At 48.7% G+C, this 22,609-nt stretch overlaps 1 protein-coding gene across 5 annotated transcripts in view; it reads left to right on the top strand.

Annotated features, from left to right (window-relative positions):
* LOC141058375 (palmitoyltransferase ZDHHC4-like) overlaps positions 1 to 22,609 on the top strand; it is a 50,072-nt gene that overhangs the window by 20,190 nt on the left and 7,273 nt on the right. For 2 of the 5 annotated variants that reach the window (XR_012222150.1, XM_073554623.1), the window contains one exon: positions 393 to 448. The exons of the other annotated variants lie outside the window; for them this stretch is intronic. The gene's annotated coding sequence lies outside the window, so the exon portion shown is untranslated. The remainder of the gene's footprint in view (positions 1 to 392; positions 449 to 22,609) is intronic. 5 annotated transcript variants of the gene reach the window in all.

The raw sequence follows: 22,609 nt of genomic DNA on the forward strand, positions 1-22,609 counted from the left end.
GTTTTACACTTCCTAGACCTGCACTATAAAACAAGTATATCACTAAGACTAAGCAGAAGGAGTGTGCATTATGTATAGCAAAGCTACCAAGTGCATGGGAAAAGATACTGTCAGTCCTGTATAGAAAAACTATTTGTGAAGAATCTCCTTTGTTTGCCTCGGACATTAGATTAATTAAGGGTAATGTAAAACAATTCTCTTAAAACCCTAATTCATGCTAAAGAATTTAGGAGCGATAAATCGAGGAGTGCCAAAGCCATCCCATCTAATTCAGCGGTTTGCATTGTGTGTAATGATATGAATTAATCCAGAACGATGTATACAGACTGTGCCCTGCCACCTGCCACCATCTCACTCTAACCAGCATGTCTATTTATCTATTCTCCCTACAGGTACGTCACCCAGCTTTCCACACAGACTTCTTACATCTGCTTCTAATATTCACTCGGTATGTCTTTCAACTAACCCTCTGCTTTACCCCAGTGTTATTTATGACATTGTTTACTTTGGCTTGACCATATGCATCTGGTCCACTCTTAATTGTCTGACCAAGATGAGCACAGACTACTCTCTGCTTCATACCTGAAAACACTTTGTAGCACATATATTGCATAGCGCAAGTCTGACAAGACTTTAGTCTGCAGGTGTATCTTTAAAAGTGTGAGATGATATGAATTAATCCAGAAGGGAACTGAAGGTAACTGGATACACAGTCAATGCAAACAATGTTTGTTTGTTTTTACTCTGACCCCTATAATCCTTCACTTTCTGCTACCCCCCCCCTAATTCCTACACCAAGCAAGGAGCTGTTCATCTCTTCTTCAATCCTTCCCATCCATCTCACCTCTTACTCAGATCTTTTTCTCAACATACAATCCTCTGTCTCCAAACAGACAGCCCCCTCATGCCCTCTCCTGCTCCCACCTGCTAAAACTCTCTGCTCCTCCTCACTGCCAGCGACATCTCTCCAAATCCTGGCCCTCCTCACCACATTCCCACAGTTATTTCGACCTCCTATCCACGCTCAATTACAACTTTCCATAGCCTCGCCAACCTTATACCCATTCGCCCAGCCCCAGCTTCCCCAGTCCCACTAACAGGAGCTCTGTGGAACGCTCGCTCTGTCTGCAACAAACTTTCCTTCATCCATGATCTTTTTAGTACTAACAAGCTTTCCTTCCTCACCATCACCGAAACCTGGCTCACCCCCTCTGACACAACCTCTCCCGCTGCACTCTCATATGGTGGACTCCACCTTTCCCACACTACCTGCCTTAGCAGCAAGCATGGTGGAGGAGTTGGTTTTCTCCTGTCAGATAACTGCTCCTTCACCCCAATCTCACTGCCACCCTCTGTTACCCTCCCTTCCTTTGAGGTGCACTCTGTGCGCATCTACTCCCCCTCTAACTAGCTGTCATTTACCGCTCCCCCCAGGGCCAGTCACCACCTTCTTTGACCACTTCACCACCTGGCTGCTTCATTTCCTTTCCACTGGCATCCCACTATCATCTTGGGCGACTTCAGCATCCCCACTGACACTTCCCTCTCAGCTGCCACTAAACTTCTATCACTCACTTCCTCCTTCGGCCTCACTCAATGGTCTTCTGCAGCCACTCACAAAGATGGCCACACACTAGACCTCATCTTCACCCGCCTCTGCTCCCTATCTAACCTCTCTAACTCACCTCTTCCTCTTTCTGACAACAACCTACTGACATTCTCTTCCCTCTCCTCTCCAGGTCCACAATCCCCACCCCACAAACTTGCACACCCTCGCAGAAATCTTAAACACCTCGATCTACACTCACTGTCTGAATCCCCTTCTTCCTCTTAAAGACATAAGTTCCCTACACCAGTGGTCCCCAACCTTTTTTGCACCAGGGACCGGTTTCAAGCAAGACCATTCTTCCATAGCCCGGCAGGGCGGGGATGGAGGTGTGGCAGGGGCGGGGCTTTGGTCATAAGGGGGCGGGGCTATGGACACGGTTGTAGTGTAGCAGTGCATACTTATAATTAAATAACATTTATAATGTGACTCAACTCACCATAGGTTTTGAATAAGTGCTCCATCACCCCCTTCTCCCCATCATTGCCTTCACCCCATCACTCCCTTCTCCCCATCATTGCCTTCACCCCATCACTGCTGTCTCCCCATCATTGCCTTCACCCCATCACTCCCCTCTCCCCATCATTGCCTTCACCCCATCACTGCCTTTACCCCATCACTGCTGTCTCCCCATCATTGCCTTCACCCCATCATTGCCTTCACCCCATCACTGCCATCTCTCCATCATTGCCTTCACCCCATCACTCCCCTCTCCCCATCATTCCCTTCACCCCATCACTCCCCTCTCCCCATCACTGCCATCTCTTCATCATTGCCTTCACCCCATCACTCCCCTCTCCCCATCATTGCCTTCACCCCATCACTCCCCTCTCCCCATCATTGCCTTCACCCCATCACTCCCCTCTCTCCATCATTGCCTTCACCCCATCACTGCCATCTCCCCATCATTGCCTTCACCCCATCACTCCCCTCTCCCTATCATTGCCTTCACCCCATCACTCCCTTCTCCCCATCATTGCCTTCACCCCATCACTCCCTTCTCCCCATCATTGCCTTCAGCCCATCACTCCCCTCTCCCCATCATTGCCTTCACCCCATCACTGCCGTCTCTCCATCACTCCCCTCATGGCCTTCTCCTCATGTCCCCATCTCCTCCAGGGCCAGGCTACACAAACACAGACCAACACACACACATACATGTACACACAGACAGACAGACAGACAGAGACACACACACACACACAGACAGACATGTACACACACACACACACAGACAGACATGTACACACACACAGACAGACAGACATGTACGTACACACACACACACACACACACACAGACATGTACACACACACACACACACACAGACATGTACACACACACACACACACATGTACACACACACACACACACATGTACATACACACACACACACACATGTACATACACACACACACAGACATGTACACACACACACACACACAGACAGACATGTACACACACACACACAGACAGACAGACATGTACACACACACACACAGACAGACATGTACACACACACACACAGACAGACATGTACACACACACACACAGACAGACATGTACACACACACACAGACAGACATGTACACACACAGACAGACAGACATGTACGTACACACACACACACACACACAGACATGTACACACACACACACACGTACATGCACACACACACATGTACATACACACACAGACAGACATGTACACACACACACACACACACACATGTACATACACACACACACACATGTACACACACACACACACACACACACATGTACACACACACACACACACACATGTACACACACACACACACAGACATGTACATACACACACACACAGACAGACATATATACACACACACACACACACACACACACACACACACACACAGACATATACACACACACACATTATACATACACACAGACACCACCTCTCCTCTCACCTGCCCGCCGCCCGCGCTTCCTCGCTCTGACACAGCAGCGGCCGCGCTCCTCTCTGTGTCAGTCAGAGACAGGAAGCGCGGGCGGCGGGCAGGAAGCTGGACGGGTCCTTGCAGCTCCGCTCCTGCTATTCCCTCTTGCAGGCAGCTCCCTGGCCGCAGCTAAGAACTGCTGCGCGCCGCCCCAGCCCCCGCTACGCCACTGACCGCCCCTGGCTCCCCTTGTGTCCGCGGACCGGCAAGGGCACTGCAGCGGCCCGGTGCTGGGCCGCGGACCGGCGGTTGGGGACCCCTGCCCTACACAATGCGGATGCCGCTGCCGCTCTATATAACACCACAATAGCCGTAGTTTTGGAATCAGTTTCCCCTCTCACATACCAAAGCTCGCAAAATCAACAGACAGCCTTGGCACACCAGCCTGACCAAAGAACTGAGGCGAGCTTCCAGGGCTGATGAGCGGAGATGGAAAAGATCCCACTCCAATGAGGACTTCATCGCATTCAAACAGTCCCTCACTACTTTCAAGGCCACACTCGCTGTAGCAAAACAAACCTACTTCTCATCTCTCATATCCTCCCTGTCTTACAACCCTAAACAGTTATTCAACACCTTCAATTCTCTCCTCCGCCCCCCAGCACCTCTACACTCATCTCACCTGAAGACTTTGCCTCATTTTTCAAGGAGAAAATTGATAACATCAGACACAGTTTTGGTTGACAACCCCCAGAGCCCTTCCTCCTTACCGCCCTGCCCTCCTCCTCCAAAACCAACTTCTCCACCATTACAGAAGATCAACTCTCCACTCTACTCTCAAGATCACATCTCACTACCTGTGCACTTGACCCGATCCCATCCCACTTCATCCCAAACCTCACCCCAGTCTTCATCCCAACTTTAATCCATCTCTTTAACCTATCACTAACTGGTGTTTTCCCCTCAAGCTTTAAACATGCCTCAATCACACCCTTGCTCTGTATAAAGCTATCGCCCCATATTACTTCTCCCCTATGCCTCAAAACTATTGGAACAACACGTCCATCTTGAACTGTCCTCCCACCTCTCTTCTTGCTTCCTCCTTGACCGCTTACAATCTGGCTTCCGGTCACACCACTACACTAAAACTGCCCTAACTAATGTCACCAATGACCTTTTAACCGCCAAGGCCAAGCGACACTACTCTGTCCTCCTCCTCCTGGACCTGTCCTCTGCCTTTGACACAGTGGACCATTCCCTATTACTACAGACCCTCTCATCTCTTGGTATCATAGACTTGACCCTATCTTGGATCGCGTCATACCTAACAGACCGGACATTCAGCGTCTCCCACTCGCACACCACCTCCTCACTGCGCCCCCTATCCGTCGGAGTCCCGCAAGGTTCAGTCCTAGGGCCCCTGCTCTTCTCCAGAGAAAAAAAGAACAGAGAGAGAGAGAAAGAGGGGAAAGAAATAGAGAGCAGAGAGAAAGAAAGGGGAAAGAACAGAGAGAGTAAGAAAGATGGGAAAGAAGGAGAGAACAGAGAGAGATAAAGAAAGAACAGAGAGAAAAAAAAAGAAAGATTAGAGAGCGAGAGAGAGAGAGAAACAAAGAGAGATTCTAAAAAGATACTATAGCAGCCTGGCTCCCATTGTAATGCCCACCTGAGCCTCCCGGTTCAGGACATATCATGATCCGCTCACTTGGCCAGCATCCCCGATTCCAAGGCGATCCCGCTGTCCGCGCTGTTGGAGGAGGACACTGTGATGGATCTGAAGCATTCCCTGAAGTGCCTCCATGGTTCCGTCACAATCTCCTCCCAAAATTACCTCATTTCCGGTTAGCTTCTAGCACGTCTCTTCCAGTGGAACGTCACGTGTGAATTTTAAAGTGCTACTCGGTGCTCCACCATGTACGCCTGTGTCCGCAGTAAAAGTAAGCTCCCGGCCGGGACAGACTTTCTCTCAAAATCGGGACTGTCCCGCTGGATCCGGGACGGTTGGGAGGTATGAATGCACACGGTTCCGCTTTGTATGCCTCGTACACACACGGCTCCGCTCCGTACACCTCGCACACACACGGCTCCACTTAGTACACACATGGCTCAACTCCGTAAACCTCGTACACATGCGGCCACGCTCTGTCCACCTCGTACACACGTAGCTCCACTCCGTACACACGTAGCTCCACTCCGTACACAGGTAGCTCCACTCCGTACACAGGTAGCTCCACTCCGTACACAGGTAGCTCCACTCCGTACACAGGTAGCTCCACTCCGTACACAGGTAGCTCCACTCCGTACACAGGTAGCTCCACTCCGTACACACGTAGCTCCACTCCGTACACACGTAGCTCCACTCCGTACACATGTAGCTCCACTCCGTACACACGTAGCTCCACCCCGTACACATATGGCTCTGCTCCGCTCCGTAAACACACGGCTCAGCTCCATACATCTTGTATACACACTGCTCGGTTCCGCACACCTCGTACACACACACGGCTCCTCTCTGCACACATCTCCGCTCTGTACACCTCATACACACGTGGCTCCGCTCTGTACACCTTATACACACACGGCTCCGCTCTATAAACCTCGTACACACACGGGGCTCCGCTCTGTACACCTTATACACACACGGCTCCGCTCTATACACCTCGTACACACACGGGGCTCCGCTCTGTACACCTTATACACACACGGCTCCGCTCTATACACCTCGTACACACACGGGGCTCCGCTCTGTACACCTTATACACACACGGCTCCGCTCTATACACCTCGTACACACACGGGGCTCCGCTCTGTACACCTTATACACACACGGCTCCGCTCTATACACCTCGTACACACACGGGGCTCCGCTCTGTACACCTTACACACACGGCTCCGCTCTATACACCTCGTACACACACGGGGCTCCGCTCTGTGCACCTTATACGCACACGGCTCCGCTCTATACACCTCGTACACACACGGGGCTCCGCTCTGTACACCTTATACGCACACGGCTCCGCTCTATACACCTCGTACACACACGGGGCTCCGCTCTGTACACCTTATACACACACGGCTCCGCTCTATACACCTCGTACACACACGGGGCTCCGCTCCGTACACCCTCGTACACACACGGGGCTCCGCTCTATACACCTCGTACACACACGGGGCTCCGCTCTATACACCTCGTACACACACGGGGCTCCGCTCCGTACACCCTCGTACACACACGGGGCTCCGCTCCGTACACCCTCGTACACACACGGGGCTCCGCTCCGTACACCCTCGTACACACACGGGGCTCCGCTCCGTACACCCTCGTACACACACGGGTCTGCTACATCCCAGCAAGTCACACAGAATCTATCTGCATCACTGGTTACATCCTAGCTTTAGCTGCAGTGAAGTTATAGTAATAATCATTGAGGTAGTATTGCATGTAGAACATGACCGCCAAAAAAAAGGTCCGATGTGCCATTTAACCCCTTACTGCCATATGACGTACTATCCCGTCAATGTGCCCTGGGATTTAATTCCCAAGAGACGGGATAGTACGTCATAGCGATCAGCGGCGCCCACATGGTGAGCGCCGCTGATCGTGGCCGGGTGTCAGCTAATCATCACAGCTGACACCCGGCACAATGTGTCAGGGGTGGTCACGGACCGCCCCCGACACGTTAACCTCTTGCACACCGCGATCAAACACGATCGCGGTGTACCGGGGGTTAAAGGGAAGCATCGGCAGGGAGGGGGCTCCCTCCGTGCTTCCCTGAGCCCCCCACGGCAGCGCAATGTTCAGCGCTGCTGAGGGGCGCTCCTTCTCTGGAGACCCCCGAATCCAAGATGGCGACAGGGACCTTCGGGGGCTTACAGGGAGCCGGCTTCCTCACTGCCTGCAAAGCGCAGGCATGAGGAAGTCTGCGTCTATGCCTGTGACAGATCGCTGATCTGTCACAGTGATCTGTGATGTGACAAATCAGTGATCTGTCACAGGACAGTGATGTCCAACCTGGGACTATGTAATAAAGTTAAAAAAAAAAGTGTTAAAATAATTTAAAAAATCGCCAAATAAATTAGAGAAAAAAAAAATATTCCCCCAATAAATTCATTTTTTGGAAATAAAAAAAAAGCAAAAACACTAAAAGTACATATATTTGGTATCCCGCGTCCGTAACGACCTGCCCTATAAAACTGTCCCATTAGTCCCTTTAGCGAACCCCTTAAAAAATAAAAATAAAAAAAAAGCAAAAAATAATGATTTATTATCATATCGCCGAACAAAAAGTGCAATAACGCGCGATCAAAAAGACGCATATAAATATCCATGGTACCGCTGAAAACGTCATCTTGTCCCGCAAAAAACAAGCCACCATACAGCATCATCAGCAAAAAAATAAGTTAGAGCTCGCAGAATAAAGCGATGCAAAAATAATTATTTTTTATATAAAATAGTTTTCATTGCATAAAACCGACAAAACACAAAAAAACGACCTAAATGAGGTATCGCTGTAACCGTACTGACCCGAAGAATAAAACAGCTTTATCAATTTTATCGCACGCGGAACGGTGTAAACGCAACCTCCCAAAAGAAATTCATGAAACGCTGGTTTTTGTTCATTCTGCGTCCCAAAAATCGGAATAAAAAGCGATAAAAAAATGTCACATGCCCGAAAATGATACCAATTAAAACGTCAACTCGTCCCGCAAAAAATAAGACCTCACATGACTCGGTGGGTCAAAATACGGAAAAATTATAGCTCTCAATATGTGGTGATGCAAAAACTATTTTTACAATAAAAAGCGTCTTTTAGCGTGTGACAGCCGCCAAACATAAAAACCGCCATAAATAGTAAATCAAACCCCCCGTTATCACCCCCTTAGTTAGGGGAAAAATAATAAAATTAAAAGAAAATATATTTATTTCCATTTTCCCATTAGGGTTAGGGCTAGGGTTAGGGCTGAGATTAGGGTTAGGGGTGTGTTGGGGTTAGGGTTGGAGTTAGAATTGGGGGGTTTCCACTGTTTGGGCACATCAGGGGCTCTCCAAATGCAACATGGCGTCTGATCTCAATTCCAGCCAATTCTGAGTTGAAAAAGTCAAATGGTGCTCCTTCCCTTCCAAGCTCTGCCATGCGCCCAAACAGTGTTTTACCCCCACATATAGGGTATCAGCCTACTCAGGACAAATTGCAAAACAACTTTTGGGGTCCAATTTCTCCTGTTACCCTTAGGAAAATAAAAAATTGGGAGCAAAAATATCATTTTTGTGGAAAAAATTGATTTTTTTTATTTTCACGCCCGGGCGTTATAAACTTCTGTGAAGCACTTGGGGGTTCAAAGTGCTCACCACACAACTAGATAAGTTCCTTAGGGGGTCTAGTTTCCAAAATGGGGTCACTTGTGGGGAGTTTCCACTGTTTTGGTACTTCAGGGGTTTTCCAATCGCGACATGGTGTCCGATCTCAATTCCAGCCAAAAACGTCAAATGGCGCTGCTTCCCTTCCGAGCTCTGCCATGCGCCCAAATAGTGGTTTACCCCCACATGTGGGGTATCAGCGTACTCAGGACAAATTGCACAATAACTTTTAGGGTTCTGTTACCCTTGGGAAAATAACAATTGGGGGTGAAGAGATCATTTTTGTGGAAAAAATATGATTTTTTAATTGTACCGCTGTACGTTATAAACTTCTGTGAAGCCCTTGTGGGTTCAAAGTTCTCACCACACATCTAGATAAGCTCCTTGGGGGGTCTAGTTTCCAAAATGGGGTCACTTGTGGGGGGTTTCCACTGTTTAGGTACATCAGGGGCTCTCCAAACGTGACATGGCGTCCGATCTGAATTCCAGCCAATTTTGCATTGAAAAAGTCAAACGGCGCTCCTTCCCTTCTGAGCTCAGCCATGCGCTGAAACAGTGGTTCCCCCCACATATCCGGTATCAGCGTACTCAGGACAAACTGCACAATAACTTTTGCAGTCCAATTTCTCCTGTTACCCTTGGTAAAATAAAAATTGAACCTGAATTTTTTTTTTTTTTGTGAAAAAAAGTTAAATGTTCATTTTTTTTAAATATTCAAAAAATTCCTGTGACGCACCTAAAGGGTTAATAAACTGCCTGAATGTGGTTTTGAGCACCTTAAGGGGTGCAGTTTTTAGAATGGTGTCACTTTTGGGTATTTTCTATCATATAGACCCCTCAAAGTGGCTTCAAATGTGATGTGGTCCCTAAAAATAAAATGGTGTTGCAAAAATGAGAAATCGCTGGTCAATTTTTAACCCTTATAACTTCCTAACAAAAAAAAATTTTGGTTCCAAAATTGTGCTGATGTAAAGTAAACATGTGGAAAATGTTACTTATCAAGTTTTTTGTGTGCCGTCTCTGTGATTTAAGGGCATAAAAATTCAAAGTTGGAAAATTGCGAAATTTTCAAAATTTTCGCCAAATTTCCGTTTTTTTCACAAACGCAAGTTGTTTGAATGAAATTTTACCACTAACATGAAGTACAATATATCACAAGAAAACAATGTCAGAATCACCGGGATCCATGGAAGCGTTCCAGAGTTATTACCTCATAAAGGGACAGTGGTTAAAATTGTAAAAATAGGCCCGGTCATGAACGTGCAAACCACCCTTGGGGCTTAAGGGGTTAATTTCTCTCTCCTCTCTCCGGTACTTCCCGGTGGTCTTTGGCCCGTGTGCTCCCCTTCCATGGGCGCCGCCATCTTCTTCTGGTTAGAAAATAGCGGGCGCATGAGCAGTGTGCCTGCCGAGATCTGCCAGCCGGCAGATTTTATTCATTCATTCATTCAAAGTACATTTTGATGACTGTGATATCACATACAAGGACACCTGGGATACTGACCCTATTTTTTGGCCTGGTAGTATCCCTACCTTGCCACAGAGGTTGGGGGTTGCTGCGATCAGCACCAGCAGGGGACCATGATGAGAGTAGTGTCTGCTCCCACACTGTCCAACTGTAAAAAGAATAAAATTTTTAAAAAATCCATGTACTCACCTGTCCTAATTGTCCCCCCTGTAATGCTTTTGACCGCTCATGCAGAGGAGCCGGGGAGAATGATGCCTGCAGCGAGTAGGCCTTGGACCTCAGTGAGTGACTGGACACTGCTCGCTAGGCGCAGGTGGAGACATTGGGTGCAGACTACTACTCTCATCATTATCCCCTGCTGGTGCTGGGAACCATGATGGAGGTCAGCGTTGAGCACTCGGAGCTTGGGAACAGAGTAAACTGTACACTGATTCCCAGGCTCCGATACGTGTTGCACGGATAGCATCTGTGTGGGGTACGTGTTATACGGACTCATTGACTTGAATGGGTCCGTGTGATCCGTGCTGTCGTCCACGACTTATTATACTACTAGATGGTGGCCTGATTCTAACGCATGAGGTATTCTAGAATATGTATGTAGTTTATTTCTGAAGTTTTAATAATAATGCAATAATGCACCCCCCAATCCTGATATGCATGGTCCTCTCACCCCCCAATCCTGATATGCATGGTACCCCTCCCCGCCTATCTTGGTATGCATGGTCCCCTCACCCCCCCAATCCTTATGCATGGTCCCCCTCACCCCCCTTTCCTGGTATGCATGGTCCCCTCGCCCCAATCCTGATATGCATGGTCCTCTCACCCCCCAATCCTGGTATGCATGGTACCCCTCCCCCCCTTTCCTGGTATGCATGGTTCCCTTCACCCTCCCATCCTTATGCATGGTCTTCTCACCCCCCAATCCCAAACCTACAACTTGCAGTAACCACCGATCCACCAAACCGCTGCACGACCAGCTCTACCCTCATCTACTGTATTCTCACCCATCCCGTTGTAGATTGTGAGCCTTCGCGGGCAGGGTCCTCTCTCCTCCTGTACCAGTCGTGACTTGTATTATTTAAGATTACTGTACTTGTATGTATTATGTATACCCCTCATCACATGTAAAGCGCCATGGAATGAATGGCGCTATAATAATAAATAATAATATGCATGGTACCCCTCATCCCCCAATCCTGGTAGGCATAGTCCTCTCACCCCCCAATCCTGGTAAGCATGGTCCCCCTCACCCCTCTTTCTTGGTAAGCATGGTCCCCCTCACCCCCCTTTCCTGGTATGCATGGTCCCCCTCACCCCCCTTTCCTGGTATGCATGGTCCCCCTCACCCCCCTTTCCTGGTATGCATGGTCCCCCTCACCCCCCTTTCCTGGTATGCATGGTCCCCCTCACCCCCCTTTCCTGGTATGCACGGTCCCCCTCACCCCCCTTTCCTGGTATGCACGGTCCCCCTCACCCCCCTTTCCTGGTATGCACGGTCCCCCTCACCCCCCTTTCCTGGTATGCATGGTCCCCCTCACCCCCCTTTCCTGGCATGCATGGTCCCCTCACGCCCCAATCCTGATATGCATGGTCCCCTCACCCCCCAATCCTGATATGCATGGTACCCCTCACCCTCCAATCCCCGTATGCATGGTCCCCCTCCCTTTCCTGCTATGAATGGTCCCCTCACCTCCCTTTCCTGGTATGCATGGTCCCCCTCACCCCCCTGGTATGCATGGTCCCCCCTCCTTTGCTGCTATGCATGGTCCCCCTCGCCCCCCTTTGCTGGTATGCATGGTCCCCTCACTACCCTTTGCTGGTATGCATGGTCCCGTCACCCCCCTTTGCTGGTATGCATGGTCCCGTCACCCCCCTTTGCTGGTATGCATGGTCCCGTCACCCCCCTTTGCTGGTATGCATGGTCCCGTCACCCCCCTTTCCTGGTATGCATGGTCCCCCCTCCTTTGCTGGTATGCATGGTCCCGTCACCCCCCTTTGCTGGTATGCATGGTCCCGTCACCCCCCTTTGCTGGTATGCATGGTCCCGTCACCCCCCTTTCCTGGTATGCATGGTCCCGTCACCCCCCTTTCCTGGTATGCATGGTCCCGTCACCCCCCTTTCCTGGTATGCATGGTCCCCTCACCCCCCTTTGCTGCTATGCATGGTCCCCCCTCCTTTGCTGGTATGCATGGTCCCCTCACCCCCCTTTCCTGCTATGCATGGTCCCCTCACCCCCCAATCCTGATATGCATGGTACCCCTCACCCTCCAATCCCCGTATGCATGGTCCCCCTCCCTTTCCTGCTATGAATGGTCCCCTCACCTCCCTTTCCTGGTATGCATGGTCCCCCTCACCTCCCTGGTATGCATGGTCCCCCCTCCTTTGCTGCTATGCATGGTCCCCCTCGCCCCCCTTTGCTGGTATGCATGGTCCCCTCACTACCCTTTCGTGGTATGCATGGTCCCGTCACCCCCCTTTGCTGGTATGCATGGTCCCGTCACCCCCCTTTGCTGGTATGCATGGTCCCGTCACCCCCCTTTGCTGGTATGCATGGTCCCGTCACCCCCCTTTCCTGGTATGCATGGTCCCCTCACCCCCCTTTCCTGCTATGCATGGTCCCCCCTCCTTTGCTGGTATGCATGGTCCCGTCACCCCCCTTTGCTGGTATGCATGGTCCCGTCACCCCCCTTTCCTGGTATGCATGGTCCCCTCACCCCCCTTTGCTGCTATGCATGGTCCCCCCTCCTTTGCTGGTATGCATGGTCCCCTCACCCCCCTTTCCTGCTATGCATGGTCCCCCCTCCTTTGCTGGTATGCATGGTCCCGTCACCCCCCTTTGCTGGTATGCATGGTCCCCTCACCCCCCTTTCCTGCTATGCATGGTCCCCCCTCCTTTGCTGCTATGCATGGTCCCCTCACCCCCCTTTCCTGCTATGCATGGTCCCGTCACCCCCCTTTCCTGGTATGCATGGTCTCTGTTAAAATAAAAAATAGTTATATACTCACCTTCCGACGGCGTCCGATCTCCTTTCCACACGCCCGGCCTCACGGTCCCAGTAATGCATTGCGCGAAACACCGCCGATGTCGTCATCTCCGGTCTAAGGCGCAAGGCATTACTGGGACCGCAAGGCCGGGCGTGTGGAAAGGAGATCGGACGCCGTCGGAAGGTGAATATAACCTTTTTTTATTTTAATTCTATTTTTTACAGATGTGCTGCGCCCGATTGCGCCTACCGCTGATTGGTTGCGGCCTGGTAGCCACCACCAATCAGCAGCAGGCACAGTTACTGTTACAAACAGCTGGCGGACGCAACCAGTCAGCGCGGCGGGATTTCGGTTACAGAGACCATAAGATGATAATATATAGATCATTATATATATATACCCGGATCTGTCCAGAGAGTTTCTCTGCCTCAGATTTATATTATTACTTTCCCACTGTAGAGCAGCAGGAACTACAGAAAATGAGAGGGATAAGATGGCTGTCAGTGCCTGACCTCAGCGCCTCTGCTCATCCTGCAGCTGCCGGACATCCACTGTTATGTCAGACAGTGACAGTCTGTGTGACTGCACATTGGGATCTATCACAGATCATGTGTGTGCACTCACTGCACTGAGCAGCCAATCACAGTACAGCTATGTGTCATATGGGAGGAGCCCAGTCGCAAATCAAAGCCTTTCCAGGCAATGCCAGCCATCCCCTCAGTTGTACAGAGGCTGTAAAGTCTCCTCCTCAGCTCCTCCCAGCCCCCACTCAGGTGAGAGAAGCTAAGCAAACAGCAGGGGGAAAAAAAAAAATTGGCTCAGCTCCCAGTGGTGAGCCGACTCCCGTCGTTCACATGAAAGAGCCGGCTCTTTGTCTTGGTTCGTTCACGAACGACACATCACTAGACGGCGCCATTTTGACCACACGTGCAATATAGTGAGGACTCAGAGACGGGCAGTTGAGCTGTCTGAGGGCAGGAAACCTGTCTGTGACGCCATTACACAGGAAAGACAGCACTCCTTGCTGTAAATGGCGTTAGTGGGAATATGTTCTAGGGTTTTAGTGATGCCATGAGGTAAAATTACCTCACAAAAGATGATTCCTGTGAAGAAAGTCAGTGAGCGCAGTGTCTGAGCTCTGTATACAGACACTAATGGTGTTAGGAGATCTGCAGTGTTAGTTCACAACTCCACAACAGCAGAAAAGCACAGAATCTGAATTTTCATAGAGTTCCTGTAAAAAAAGCTGCAGTTCTAAATCAGGAAACAGCAGAGATGAGGGGGAAAGATCCCGCAGAGGGCAAAAAGTGATCAATATCAACATCAAATGACGGCACAAAAGTGACAACACTGAAATAATGAGTCTCAAGGGGGAGTCTCAAGCCATGTCCCCTGCGGTGTGTGGAGTGAGTGTTGTATGTATGACTGTCTCTGGTGACTGACTCATTATGAAACCCCTACCCTTGGTACGCATGTGGTGTTCGGCCTTGCCAGTTAGTGCCTAGGCTGAAAGTGCAGGCAGAGTCGGGGCCTATCTTCAGCACCTAGTAGTGGCTTTGCCTCTACGCCTCTGTGCACTTGGTCTGCACTCCACAGTAGCCAGCGTCTATTAGTGGTGTTCGCAGGTGCAACGCCGCACGCATAGTGGGTCTAGAGGGACTCTAACCCTGTGTCTTTGGGGCAGAGTTCTGTGACTACACTAGCGCTCACTAGGCAAAAATCAGCACGTTATGTGTAAATTTCATCATAACAAAATACTGAAAGAAAGCAGGAAAAATGTTAAACCTCAATTATAAGTTAATAAATGACAAATAATGGGGATACGAGAAAAACCGCCAAGCAGTGCTTCATAAAGTGTCTGAAAATCACCTTCAGTATAAATAAGATCGAACTAAGAAGCATACGAGTCAGGAAAATGATCTTATAGCGCCGTAATGCAACACATAAAGTAAGAAAAACAATGTAATACTGACGACAGAAAGAAGAGGCAAAATTCACATTTTTAAACACACAAAGAAAATAAACTAAATTCTGATGCGCACTTTGCCTTCTCCAAGAAGCTAAGAGCTAAAAACATTACAGAATATAAAAGGGAAAAAATTAAACCTAATACAAATACTTGTGAAGCGCACTTATGTCTCAAGGCAAATTGTACAACAGCAGTCCATGTTTATACATCCCGTATATTTACCCAATGTTTATTATCAGGCATTACTACTTACACCTAAGGCTTCGTTCACGTGTCAGTTTTTCTCATATGGATGTATATGGTTTTTGCGGATATCGCTTGTACCTATAGGGCTGTGTGCACACGTTGCAGGTTTGGTGCGTTTTTGCCGCATTTTTTCTGCCCGGATATGTGACAAAACCTGATGCCAGCAAAGTGAATGAGAAACCTGACGTGTCATGCACATTTTGAGTTTTTTTGCAACTTTGGTGCAGAAAATAATCTGCATGCCAATTCTCTGCGGTTTTTCCCTATGTTTTCGCCATTGACTTCACTCAAATCAGGCAAAAATGAACCAAAATCACGCATTTTTGCAGCTGCCTCTTTCCAGCCAAAAAATACAGAAATGATGCAGAATTCTTTTTTTCTGGGGTCCCTAATTTTAATAACTAGTAAAGTGTATAGATACAACTTTGTGGTATTAATAGTCCATGGAACTCCATGTGTATTACACATTTCACAGACTTTAATCTTCAGCCCACAGTTGTACACTTTCCCGCTGATGCTTTTTAGTGTTGTGTGTGTGATTTACTGATTAGAACAACAAATAAACCAAATGAGATGAGGCCTATATTAGACACAAATGATATAGATTTGTATGCCAAGAACAAAAATAGGCATATTATTTTCATACACCAAACTAATGATTATTTATAGCAACATAAAAAGGAAAAAAAACCTATAATGTGAAGTGGGGGAACTGGGCCTGGACTGGGTGTTGAAAAAGGTGAAGGTACAGAAACTCGAGTTGACACATAGGGGGTAAGGCCGGGATCACATACAGCGAGATACGGTCGAGTCTCGCAGGTTAAAACCAAGCTCTGGCGCCGGCACTCCGGAGTGGAGCGTGCAGCCGCACAGCAATACATGGAGCTGAACGCTGCGCTCCGGAGTGCCGGAGCCAGAGCTTGGTTTTAACCTGCGAGACTCGGCTGTATCTCGCTGTAGTGTGACTCCGGCCTTACTGACAGAAAGGGACTAAATAAAGGGTGGTAAAATTCCATGGTCTGGAGTCTCTGGTTGAAAATCTATTTTAGAACCCAAAACACCAGCCTGATGGTGCGATTCTAGGGTATGAGGTTGTTGTGTAGACATCTTCAAACCAAAAGACTCATTGGGAAAAGCACATCTGTCTTGTTTGTTTGGGCCCACATTCCATCCTGGAAAATGAAATCTTCATCCCACAGTTGTACACGTTCCCACTGATGCTTTTTAGTGTGTGATTTACTGATAAGAACAAATAAGTCAAATGAAACCAGGTCTTTTTTAGACACAAATCATATTATAGATTTGTATGCCAAGTACAAAAAAATAGGCATATTATTTTCATAAACCATACCTAATGATGATTTTTAGCAAAATAAAAAGGAAAAAAAAATTATAATGTGAAGTGGGGGAACTGGGCCTGGACTGGGTGTTGAAAAAGGTGAGAGCGCAGAAACTCAACTTGACACATAGGGGGTAAGGGACAGAAAGTAATTATTGTTCAAGATGAAAAAGACCTGCAAGAATGAATTAATTATGTTGTGTGCACAAATCTGTCAATATACTCAGATATTTTGCTGATAAATAAGCTGCCAACCCCCGATATCGGTCTGTCAGGGGGGATTTTGGAGTACCTTTGCAAGATGATAACGGAATGAAGTAGTTAGACATTTCTCGATCAGAAATTATTTACTGTATTGTCATCAGCTGCTTGTTAATGATGAAGTATTGATGGGAATAAGGAGGAGGCAAATCTTGGGAAGGAGGAGAAATTACAGGAAACATAAAATAATGTGGAATAAAATGTAGAAGTAATTGCAGTTTCCGCTGTGAATTTCATGTAATGTAGCCATTTTTGTCTAGACTCCACATCACCCAACATCAAAACTGATTCATGTCATAATGCTATCATCCATTCTGATGTTTTATGATGAATCACTGGAGTGACCCAAATTTGTATGCTGTGACCAGTGCAATGATAATACGCCTTATCATCAGAGTGAGTGTTATGTTTCCGATATTTAAATTGCAGTTGTCTGTGTATCTCTGATGGTCAGCCATAGGGAACCAAGTATGAAGACTCAGGTACTCATCTCTCATGGCTTTTAGCTCAGGAATTATCCATGACATTTTCAATTTGACTTAATTATTTCAAATAATTCACAAAACTTCCCATCTAACTTGAAAAACAAAGTCAGCATCTGCGACTCAACCTGTCAACCTGCTTGACTTCATGAGATAGCCGCCTTTCTGAAAGTTGGAATAACTTTAAAATGTCTTAATATGAGTGCGTTTGCACCTATAGTAACTTGTGGCCTTTTAGGCGTTGAGAGAGGAGGGCTCGCCATGACCATGTCATACATTTATGTAGTTTCCTGCCCTTGGATCTCTTTAAACCGGTTGATATATTTGAGATAATAATAAAAATAACTTTATATAGCGACAACATATTCCACAGCGCTTTACAGTTTAACAGTTTCAAACACAACAGACAAAAGTTAAAACGTTAACAATAATACAGTGATTAAAGCAAAATAAAACGACCCTGCTCATGAGAGCTTACAATCTGTAAGGAGGTGGGGGGGGATACAAATACAGGTGTGTATTTACAACAGGGGTGGGGAACGTCCGGCCCGCAGGCTGTATACGGCCCGCCATATCATGTTGTGCGGCCCGCAGCCACTTTCCAGGTGCGGCAGTATTGTGCTCAGCAGGGCCGTATTTTCCATTTGCACCCCCCCCCGATCATACTCGCCTCCTCCAGCCGTGCCTGCGCTGCAGCTCCCATGGTCCTGCTCTTCCTGTGTGAGTGCGCGCAGTCACATGGTACCGCTTATTAAAATCATGAATATGGACGCCACTCCACTTTCATAGGCGTGGCACCCATATTCATGATCCTAATTAGCGGTACCACGTGTCAGCGCGCTTCGCTCACACACAGGAAGAAGCTGTGGCAGGGAATGGACGGTCCAAGCCACAGGTGAGCCAGGGGGAGAAAGAGCGGCGGGGGGGGGGCGGTAGAAAGAGCAGTGGCGGCTGGGTGGAGAATGAGTGCCGGGGGGTGGCAATGGGCGCAAGGGACCCATAGAATGAGCGCCGGGGGGGGGAGATGGCTGCACTGAGGAGATGGCTGCACTGGGGAAACGGGTGCACTGAGGAGATGGCTGCACTGAGGAGACGGGTGCACTAGGGAGATGGCTGTGCTGGGGAAACGGGTGCACTGGGGAATAGGCTACACTGGGGAGATGGCTGCACTAGGGCGATGGGTGCACTGAGGAGATGGCTGCACTGGGGAAATGGGTGCACTGAGGAGATGGCTGCACTGGGGAAACGGGTGCACTGAGGAGATGGCTGCACTGGGGAAACGGGTGCACTGAGGAAATGGCTGCACTGAGGAGACGGGTGCACTGAGGAGATGGCTGCACTGGGGAAACGGGTGCACTGAGGAGATGGCTGCACTGGGGAAACGGGTGCACTGAGGAGATGGCTGCACTGGGGAAACGGGTGCACTGAGGAGATGGCTGCACTGGGGAAACGGGTGCACTGAGGAGATGGCTGCACTGGGGAAACGGGTGCACTGAGGAGATGGCTGCACTGGGGAAACGGCTGCACTGGGGAAACGGGTGCACTGAGGAGACGGCTGCACTGGGGAAACGGGTGCACTGAGGAGATGGCTGCACTGGGGAAACGGGTGCACTGAGGAGATGGCTGCACTGGGGAAACGGGTGCACTGAGGAGATGGCTGCACTGGGGAAACGGGTGCACTGAGGAGATGGCTGCACTGGGGAAACGGGTGCACTGAGGAGATGGCTGCACTGGGGAAACGGGTGCACTGGGGAGATGGCTGCACTGGGGAAACGGGTGCACTGGGGAGATGGCTGCACTGGGGAAACTGGTGCACTGGGGAGATGGCTGCACTGGGGAAACTGGTGCACTGGGGAGATGGCTGCACTGGGGAAACTGGTGCACTGGGGAGATGGCTGCACTGGGGAAACTGGTGCACTGGGGAGATGGCTGCACTGGGGAGATGGCTGCACTGGGGAGATGGCTGCACTGGGGAGACGGCTGCACTGGGGAGACGGCTGCAGTGTGCAGGGTAATCACGGTACCTCAGGCCCGCTGCTCAGGCTTTCCTGAGCATGCTCGGGTGTCCTCGGAGTATTTTGGCGTGCTCAGAGATTTAGTTTGTCGACGCATTTGCATGATTTGCGGCTGCTGGACAGCCTGAATACATGTGAGGAATGCCTGTTTGTTAAGGAATCCCCACATGTATTCAGGCTGTCCACAGCCTTGTCGGACCACATGAAACTGGTCCGACTAGGGCAAAAAAAAAGTCGGAGTTTCGTCCGAAACCCGACCCCAATGCAAGTCAATGGGGAAAAAAAATCGGCATGGAGTGGATGAATGTCATCCGCTCAATGCCGACTTTTATTTCCCATTGACTATCATTGGGGTCGGGTTTCGGACGAAACTCCGACTTTTTTTGCCCTAGTCGGACCAGTTTCATCGGAAACAAATTTTGTTTCATGAAACCCGATCTGACCAAAGTCGCTCAACTCGAATGAGGGGCCTGTTTGCCAGGATTTCACCCTGGGGAGCCATTGTTCCTCTGTACTTAACCCCTTTCCGACCTTTGACGCCACATAGGCGTCTTGAAAAGTCGTGCCAATACGACCCATGATGCCTATGTGGCGTCATGAATTGATTGCCCCCCTGCGGGTCGGGTGACCAGGGTCACTGAAAGGTCACCCGACCCGCACACAGAGGACCCTCCGTAGATAACCCCAGGGGGTGTGCCTACGATCGCTGATTGGCTGTTAAAAGTGAAACTGCCAATCGGAGTTATTGTAATATTTCACCAATGAAATTTGGTGAAACATTACAATCCAGCCATGGCCGATGCTGAAATAGCATCGGACATGGCTGGAGACCGAGACCCGACCACACACACACACACACACACACACACACACACACACACACACACACACACACACACACACACACACACTGACTGACGGCACCGATCGGCAGCCGCCGTCATAATCTGCTCCCCCCGCCCTCCGATCACCCCCTCTCACCCTCCACGGTGCCTCCGAACTCCCTATGGCCGTCCCGGTGTCCCGCCATCCAGGATCATGGGCGCCGCCATCTTGGAAAATGGGCGCATGCGCAGTGCGCCGAATCGAATCTGCAATGCTGAAGATTCATTAATTTATTTTGATCATTATGATAAACTTTCACAGTGATCAAAATAAAAAAAAAACTAAATCACCACCCCCCCTTATCACCCCTATAGTTAGGGACAAATAATAAAATATTGAAAATATTTTTTTTTTATTTTTCCGTTAGGGTTAGGGCTAGGGTTGGAATTAGAGTTAGGGGTGGGTTGGGGTTGAGATTACGGTTAGGCTTGTGGTTAGGGGTGTGTTGGGGTTAGGGTTGGAGTTAGAATTGAGGGGTTTCCACTGTTTAGGCACATCACGAGGTCTCCAAACGCGACATGGCGCCACCATTTATTACAGCCAATTTTGCGTTCAAAAAGTCAAACAGTGCTCCCTCCATTTCGAGCCCCGACGTGTGCCCACATATGGGGTATCAGTGTACTCAGGACACACTGGACAACTTTTGGGGTCCAATTTATCCTGTTACCCTTGTGAAAATAAAAAATAGTGGGCTAAAAATCATTTTTTGAGAGAAAAAAAAATATTTTTTATTTTCACGGCTCTGCGTTATAAACTTCTGTGAAGAACTTGGGGGTTCAAAGTGCTCACCTCACATCTAGATTAGTTCCTTGGGTGGTCTAGTCTCCAAAATGGGGTCATTTGTGGGGGGTTTCCACTGTTTAGGTACATCAGGGGCTCTGCAAACGTAACATGACGCCCACAGACCATTCCATCAAGTCGGCATTTCAAAACGTCACTACTTCCCTTCCAAGCCCCAACGTGTGCCCAAACAGTGGTCCCCCCCACACATGGGGTACCAGCGTACTCAGTTTATAAACTTCTGTGATACACTTGGGGGCTCAGAGTGCTCACCACACATCTAGATAAGCTCCTTGGGGGGTCTAGTTTCCAAAATGGGGTCACTTGTGGGGGTTTCTACTGTTTAGGCACATCAGGGGCTCTGCAAACGCAACATGACGCCCGCAGAACATTCCATCAAAGTCTGCATTCCAAAATGGTGCTCCTTCCCTTCTGAGCTCTCCCATGCTCCCAAACAGTGGTTCCCCCCCCACATATGGGGTATCGGTGTACTCAGGACAAATTGGACAACAACTTTTGTGGTTCAATTTCTCCTGTTAGCCTTGTGAAAATAAAAGATAGCGGGCTAAAAAATCATTTTTGAGCAAAAAAAAGATTTTTTATTTTCACTGCTCTGCATTATAAACTTCTGTGAAGCACTTGGGGGTTCAAAGTGCTCACCACACATCTAGATAAGTTCCTTCGGGGGTCTAGTTTCCAAAATGGGGTCACTTGTGGGTGAGCTCCAATGTTTAGGCACACAGGGGCTCTCCAAACGCGACATGGTGTCCACTAAACGATTGGAGCTAATTTTCCAATCAAAAAGTCAAATGGCGCTCCTTCCCTTCTGAGCCCTGCCATGCACCCAAACAGTGGTTTATGACCACATATGAGGTATCAGTGTACTCAGGAGAAATTGCCCAACAAATTTTAGGATCCATTTTATCCTGTTACCCATGTGAAAATGAAAAAATTGATGCTAAAAGAAAATTTTTGTTGGAAAAATTAAAATGTCCACTTTTTCCTTCCACGTTGCTTTAGTTCCTGTGAAGCACCTGAAGGGTTAATAATCTTCTTGAATGTAGTTTTAAGTAGCTTGAGGGGTGCAGTTTTTAGAATGGTGTCACTTTTGGGTATTTTCTGCCATATAGACCCCTCAAAGTGACTTCAAATGTGAGGTGGTCCCTAAAAAAAAAAAAAAAAAATGGTTTTGTAAATTTTGTTGTAAAAATGAGAAATCGCTGGTCAACTTTTAACCCCTTTAAAATTCAAAATTTGAAATTTTCAAAATTTTCGCCAAATTTCCATTT

The sequence above is a fragment of the Dendrobates tinctorius genome, unplaced genomic scaffold (genome assembly GCF_039654945.1).
Source record: "Dendrobates tinctorius isolate UK_male_01 unplaced genomic scaffold, ASM3965494v1 ptg000211l, whole genome shotgun sequence".
NCBI classification, from domain to species: Eukaryota; Metazoa; Chordata; class Amphibia; order Anura; family Dendrobatidae; genus Dendrobates; species Dendrobates tinctorius.